Consider the following 7,227-nt stretch of genomic DNA (forward strand, 5'->3'; position numbering starts at 1 on the left):
AAGCTAAACGTAGATCCAAGCCGGAAGACAGTGAAACAAAAGAAAAGAAATTTTGCCCCGGAAAGACAAGAGGCTATAAAGCAGGAAGTGGAAAAGCTCTTAGAGGCTGGTTTCATTGAGGAGATTCAATTTCCGGAGTGGTTAGCAAACCCTGTAATGGTGAAGAAGGCTAATGGAAAGTGGAGGATGTGTATAGACTTCACCGATCTAAATGATGCATGCCCCAAAGACTGTTTTCCGCTGCCTAGAATTGATACTTTGATTGATGCTACCGCTGGACATGAGATGCTGAGTTTCATGGATGGGTTTAGCGGATACAACCAGATCAAAATGCATAAGGATGACATTCCAAAGGTATCATTTATCACTGACTTTGGTGTTTATTGTTATCTTGTTATGGCGTTTGGTCTCAAGAATGCAGGAGCCACCTATCAAAGGTTGGTGAATAGAATTTTTAAGGATCTTATTGGTAAGACTATGGAAGTCTATGTTGATGACATGTTAGTCAAGAGTCTAGTAAAGACTGATCATATAGCCCATTTAAGGGAAGCTTTTGAGGTCCTGAGGTACCACAAGATGATGTTGAATCCGACGAAGTGTGTTTTCGGAGTAGGATCTGGAAAATTCTTGGGATTGATGGTTTCGAAGAGGGGAATTGAGGCAAACCCCGATAAAATAAAGGCAATCCTGGACATGGAACCCCCCAAAACTGTCAAGGATGTTCAGAAGCTCACAGGAAGGGTTGCTGCGTTAGGACGATTCATCTCCAAGTCAGGAGACAAGTGCTTGTCATTTTTCAAGTCACTAAAGAACATCAAAGACTTTGTATGGAGTGAGGAAAATCAGAAGGCATTTGAAGAGTTAAAGAAGTATATGGGCCAGGCCCCGTTGTTGGCCAAGCCAGTTCTGAATGAAGTTTTATTCTTGTACTTGGCTGTTTCAGAGAGCGCCTTGAGCGCGGTGTTGGTTAAGGAGGAACTGAAAGTGCAGAAACCCGTGTACTATGTCAGCAAAATTTTGCATGGTGCTGAGTTGAATTATTCAGCCGTTGAGAAATTCGCTTTAGCCTTGGTAATGGCTTCAAGAAAGCTGCGTCCTTATTTTCAAGCTCACCAAATTGAAGTGCTAACAAATCAGCCACTGAGAAATATCATTCACAGTCCCAAGGCAAGTGGGAGACTGATTAAGTGGGCAATAGAGTTGGGAGAGTTTGATCTCAAGTATAAGCCACGTACGGCCATAAAAGCCCAGGCACTAGCTGACTTCGTGGTGGAATGTACCATACCCAACCAAGAAGTCGGGGGGCAGGAAGATACCATACCTCAAGACAAGAGAGTCGACAATGGGGACAGGGAGAAGAATGACAAGGAGAAAGAATATTGGGTTCTCTATTTTGATGGAGCATCAAAAACAAATTCCAGTGGAGCAGGGTTGGTTTTGCAAAGCCCTGATGGGTTCTTAATTGAGTATGCTATGAAGTTAGATTTCCCAACCACAAACAATGAGGCAGAGTATGAAGCCCTGATTGCTGGCCTTGGTCTAGCTGGGACACTTAGAGTCAAAAACTTAAAGGTCCGTGGAGACTCGAAGTTGATCATATCCCAGGTAAAGGGAGAATTTGAAGCAAGGGATGATACGATGGCTAAGTATGTTCGCCTAGTAAGGGCTGTGATGACCCAATTTAATGAATGCTATGTTGAACACATTCCAAGGGAGGAAAATGCTAAAGCAGATGCGCTATCAAAGTTTGCTTCATCTGAGATTGAAGAAAGTTCAGGAAGTGTGTACTTCCGTGTTTTGAAGACACGAAGCATAGATGTTAAGCTTGTGCCTCCCGTAGGCTTGGGGACATCATGGATTGATCCCATCAAGGCTCACATTCAGACCGGTTGGTTGCCAAGCGATGCAATTGAGGCACGGAAGTTAACTGTTCGAGCACTAAGGTACTCTTTGATAGATGGGATTCTATATAAAAGATCTTTCGTGGTTCCTTACTTAAGGTGTCTCAGGCCCGATGAGGCACGCTTAGCTCTTGAGGAAGTGCATGGAGGTATTTGTGGGCAACACTTGGGGGGCAGGGCCTTGGCTCATAAGATAACTCGTTTAGGCTTCTATTGGCCAGAAATGATGGCTGATGCCAAAGAATATGTAAAGAAGTGTGACCGCTGTCAGAAGCATGCACCAATTGTTAGACAACCCCCTGAGATGATGACCTCTATCAACTCGCCTATTCCCTTTGCCATGTGGGGGATGGATATTCTAGGGCATTTTCCTATGGCCACGGCACAAAGGAAATTTATGATTGTAGCCATTGATTATTTCACCAAGTGGATTGAAGCCAAACCCTTGGCCAAAATCACTACTAAGCAGGTTGCACAATTCCTGTGGGAAAACATTATGTGCCGATATGGAATTCCCCGTATCCTTGTCACTGACAATGGAACACAATTCAACAATGAGGAATTCAAGAAGTATTGTGAAGAAAATGAAATCGAGTTACGATTCACCTCTGTGGCTCACCCGCAAGCCAATGGACAAGCAGAGGTAGCAAATCGGATAATCCTGGATGGACTAAAGAAGAGGATCGAGAAGTCAAGAAATAATTGGGTAGATGAGATACTTCCAATATTATGGGCCTACAGGACTACTTGTAGAGTCACGACAGATGCAACTCCTTTCATGTTGGCATATGGGGCGGAAGCAGTAGTTCCCGTGGAGATATCACATTCCTCTCCAAGGATTCAGGCTTTCGATGAGAAAGAAAATGAGGAAGGGCAGAGATTAGCCCTGGATTTAATTGATGAAGTGCGAGACAAAGCACATGCAAAGATAGTAGAATATCAGAAAAAAGCTTCATTCTACTACAACCTAAGGGTTAAAGAAAGGTTTTTTAAACAAGGCGATCTAATCTTGAGGAAGATAGAAGCATCTGGTGTTAGACAAAAAGGGAAGCTTGCCCCGAATTGGGAAGGGCCGTACAGAGTCAAGAGTGTTCAGGGTAGAGGAACCTACAAGCTGGAGACTATGGATGGTTTTGAAGTCCCGAGAACTTGGCATGCACAAAACCTGAAGGTTTACTATGTGTAGGGCAGTTGGATATGATTCTCACTTGTCATGATGGAGAGTAGGTTGAAAAGCACCTTGAAGCTTTGCTTAGGATTTATATGTCTTATTATGAAGTTTATTAAGACTTGTGTAAGGGATGAATCCCAAACAATTTTTGAAGCTCAGAGAATTTTTCGAAATATGTTTGAATCTCTATGGCATGGCAATTAAATTAGATGCATGATATGAAAGCCCTATAAAAAGGCCCAATTCAAAAAAAAAGGTTAAAACTTGTTGGGCCTGGAAGTATGTCAAGCCCAGATAAGGGCCCCAAATATTCAAAGCCCAGCACCCGGGGTCCAAAAACTGGAAGAAAATATATATGAGTATTATCTTCAAAAACCAGAAATAAGTCCCAAATCCAAAAAGGATTTGGATAAATGAAGGCCCAAAAATAAGGCCTAATCCTACTTGAATTAGAAAAAAACCCAGTATAGGGATCAATAAATCAAGCCCAGGGTCAATACTAAGTGCCCAATTAAAGATCAAAGCCCAGAAGGGCCCAAGTTGAAACCCAATACAAGGTTTCATAAATCTAGCCCAGGTTTAGGGCAAAGATCAACCCAATAAGAGGTAAGCCCAGAAAAGGGCCCAATTAGCTGAAAATTAAATGGCCCCAAATTAAAGACCAATTTAGGGTGGACCAAAGAAGCCCAGTTAAAAGTAAGGGGCCTAATACAAAAAGCCAGTCAAAAAAGGGGAAGGCCCAAGGTAAAGGCCTGATTTGGAAAAGGCCCAGGGTCAAAAATAAAGTACCCATAAAAGAATTCAGGCCCAAATCTTAGGCTCAAATTTGAGATTGGAAAAAATCCAGCCCAGACTTAGGGCCCAAATCAAATATATGGAGTCACAGAAAGTAATATATCCCAAATCCCAGACCCAATTCGATCAGGTTTCATGTTGTATTCATCGTCGAATTAGTTGAGATCGAAAAGGCTTCGACCAAGGCTAGAAAAGGAGGTTAATTCGGTCAAAAATATTTATCAAGACCAAAATGTTCCTGAGGAAATAATCATGCCCAGTTGACAACCCAAGTGTTTGAAAAGCCTTGTATGAATCCCACTTGATTTTTAGGAAAAAAGGGTGAAAAGAAGCCTAGCTAAATTTTTGGCCCAAATTGAAAGCCCAGAGTTGGGAGCCCAATTGAAAGGCCTCTGAAGCCCAATAAAAACGAAGCCCAGCTAAATTTTTGGCCCAAATTGAAAGCCCAGAGTTGGGAGCCCAATTAAAAGGCCTGTGGAAAAGATGGTCAATAAGAAGCGAGCCCAGAAAAGGGCCTATATAATTAAAAGTGGGAGGCCCAGGATAAGGCCCACTATATTTAAAAAAAAAAAAAAACAAAAACAAAACCCAAGTTTTAGCCCAGCATTAAGGGCCTAAATCCAAGTATGTACAAAAATTTATGCAAATAATTTTGACCTATTCGACCAGAAAACACAAAGAAGTCCAGGTCGAATGGCTTGAGCTCGAAATCAAGTCGATCAGGGTTGAAAAAGAGGCTTAATTCGACTAGAAATGAGACCCATTCGACCAAGAAACATGAAAGATTCCTGGTCGAAATCATTAAGGTCAAAATTCTGTCGACCTGGGCAACAAAAGATGGCTAATTCGGTCAAAAATGAAGATCCTGACCGAAAGGGACGATATGGAGGTTAATTCGACCAGGATCCTGGTCGAATGGATTCCTGGTCGAAAATTGTATAAAAAAAAAAAAGGAAGAAAAAAGAAAAAAAAAAAAGAAGGAAGAAAAAATCCTGGAAAATTACAAAAAAATAAGGAAATTCCTTAAAATAATTTCTGAAAAATGTTAATATTTTCAGAAATAAGGAATAAATCCAGAAAATTAAAGGATAAATCCCAGAAATTAGGGAAAAAATCCAGAAATTAAGGATAAATCCCAAAAATTAGGGGAAAAATCCCAAAAATTAGGGGAAAAATCCAGAAATTAGGGAAAAAATCCAAAAATTAAGGATAAATCCCAGAAAATTAGGGAAAAATCCCAGAAATTAGGGAAAAAATCCAGAAATTAAGGATAAATCCCAGAAAATTAGGATAAATCCCAGAAATTAAGGGAAAAATCCAGAAAATTAAGGATAAATCCCAGAAAATTAGGGAAAAATCCCAGAAATTAGGGAAAAAATCCAGAAATTAAGGATAAATCCCATAAAATTAGGGAAAAAATCCCAGAAATTAAGGATAAATCCCAGAAAATTAGGGAAAAATCCCAGAAATTAGGGAAAAAATCCAGAAATTAAAGATAAATCCCAGAAAATTAAGGATAAATCCCAGAAAATTAGGGAAAAATCCCAGAAATTAGGGAAAAATCCCAGAATTTAGGAAAAAATCCAGAAATTAAGGATAAATCCCAGAAAATTAGGATAAATCCCAGAAATTAAGGGAAAAATCCCAGAAATTAAGGGAAAAATCCAGAAAATTAGGATAAATCCCAGAAATTAAGGGAAAAATCCAGAAAAATTAGGATAAATCCCAGAAATTAAGGGAAAAATCCAGAAAATTAGGGAAAAATCCAGAAGATTAGGATAAATCCCAGAAATTAGGGAAAAATCCCATAAAATTAGGGAAAATTCCAGAAAATTAGGGAAAAATTCCTGGAAATTAAGATAATTTCTGAATAAAAGGAAGATTCGTTGTAAATGTGTAGGTCGCTCCACACTTTACGCAAAAACGAAACCCTGTAAGGGAACGAATAGATTTAACTTCTGCGAAACCTAATCAATGTTTCCCAAAGGTTGGGGGGCAAATGATAGGGATAAATAAGTCCTGATTTTATAATTAATGGGCTGCTAGGCCCAATAATAAGATGTATAATATTCAGACCAGAAAGGTTAAGCCTGATGGACCAGATCAGGCCTGGTGGAATAAAAAAGGCCCAAAAGCCCTGATTATTAATTAATTTCGTAATTAATTAATAAGGGAAAAATCAGCTATTGAGAAGAGTCCCGATAAGGATATAAATCCTTATAGATTAGCCTCAAGGGGACCTAAAAGGATAAGGAATCAGCTTCCTACTTCCTAGGACTCCTAAGTCTATCCTAATTCAGAGGCTTGTCCACCAAGTCTCCTATACCAAGTCCAATTCAAGGACTCCCACATCTATATAAGGGGCCTCACCCCACAAATCAGAACTACGTTTTTTGACTTGATCCTTGGCAATCAGCAAGGTACGTAGGCATCTTGTTAAGGCAGATTGAGTCACGAAACACAAGAGCAGTCAAATCGAGCCTCGAAGCTCACGTTCCTTAGTATTAAATACAGCAATTATATATATTAGTTTTTAATCCATAACACCTTCAATTTCAACAATGTTTCTGAAGATGCCGTGAAGCTGAGACTTTTCCCTTTTTTCTGAGGGATAAAGCTAAGTGCTGGTTACACTCTCTACCAGCAGGTTCTATCACTATTTGGCAGGATCTCGCTCAGAAATTTCTTACTAAATTCTTCCCTATGGCGAAGATAGCTGCAATGAGGAATGCTCTTACTCAATTTGCACAGCAATCAGGAGAAACTCTATGTGAAGCTTGGGAGCGCTACGAGGAGATGCTTAGGAAGTGTCCTCATAATGGCATGCCTGATTGGATGATCATCAATTGTTTTTACAATGGTTTGGGAGCACAGTCTAGACCCATGCTTGATGCAGCATTAGGTAAAACATTATGGGAAAAGAGCTACGAGGAAGCTTATGGTCTAATTGAACTAATGGCTGCTAATGAATATCAGTATCCAACCCAGAGATTGCCATAGGGCAAGGTAGCAGGAGTTCTGGAAGTGGATACAGCTACGGCTATCACTGCTCAACTAAAGGCGTTGTCTATGAAGATCGATTCTCTAGCTAACTATGGTGTTAATCAGATAACCAGTGTTTGTGAGCTGTGTGCAGGTTGCATGTGACGGAGCAATGCGCTATATCTAGTGAATCAGCTCAGTTTATGAGCAACTTTCAGAGATCGCAGCAACCAGTTCCAGCTACTTATCATCCTGACAACTGGAATCATCCTAACTTCAGCTGGAGCAAAAATCAGAGTACGTTGCAACAGCCTTATCAGCAGTATGCAGCAAAGCAATTCAACCCTCCTGGTTTTCAACAACCGCAATATGCACCAA

At 40.3% G+C, this 7,227-nt stretch overlaps 1 non-coding gene across 1 annotated transcript; it reads right to left on the minus strand.

The window, feature by feature from the left end:
• Nucleotides 1-6,585: 6,585 nt before the first annotated feature.
• Nucleotides 6,586-6,692, minus strand: LOC141715353 (small nucleolar RNA R71). Its single transcript, XR_012572119.1, has one exon. It is a non-coding gene; the product is annotated as a small nucleolar RNA R71 (small nucleolar RNA).
• Between the last annotated feature and the right edge of the window lie 535 nt (nt 6,693-7,227).

The sequence above is a fragment of the Apium graveolens genome, chromosome 3 (assembly GCF_009905375.1).
Source record: "Apium graveolens cultivar Ventura chromosome 3, ASM990537v1, whole genome shotgun sequence".
In the NCBI taxonomy this organism is placed as follows: Eukaryota; Viridiplantae; Streptophyta; class Magnoliopsida; order Apiales; family Apiaceae; genus Apium; species Apium graveolens.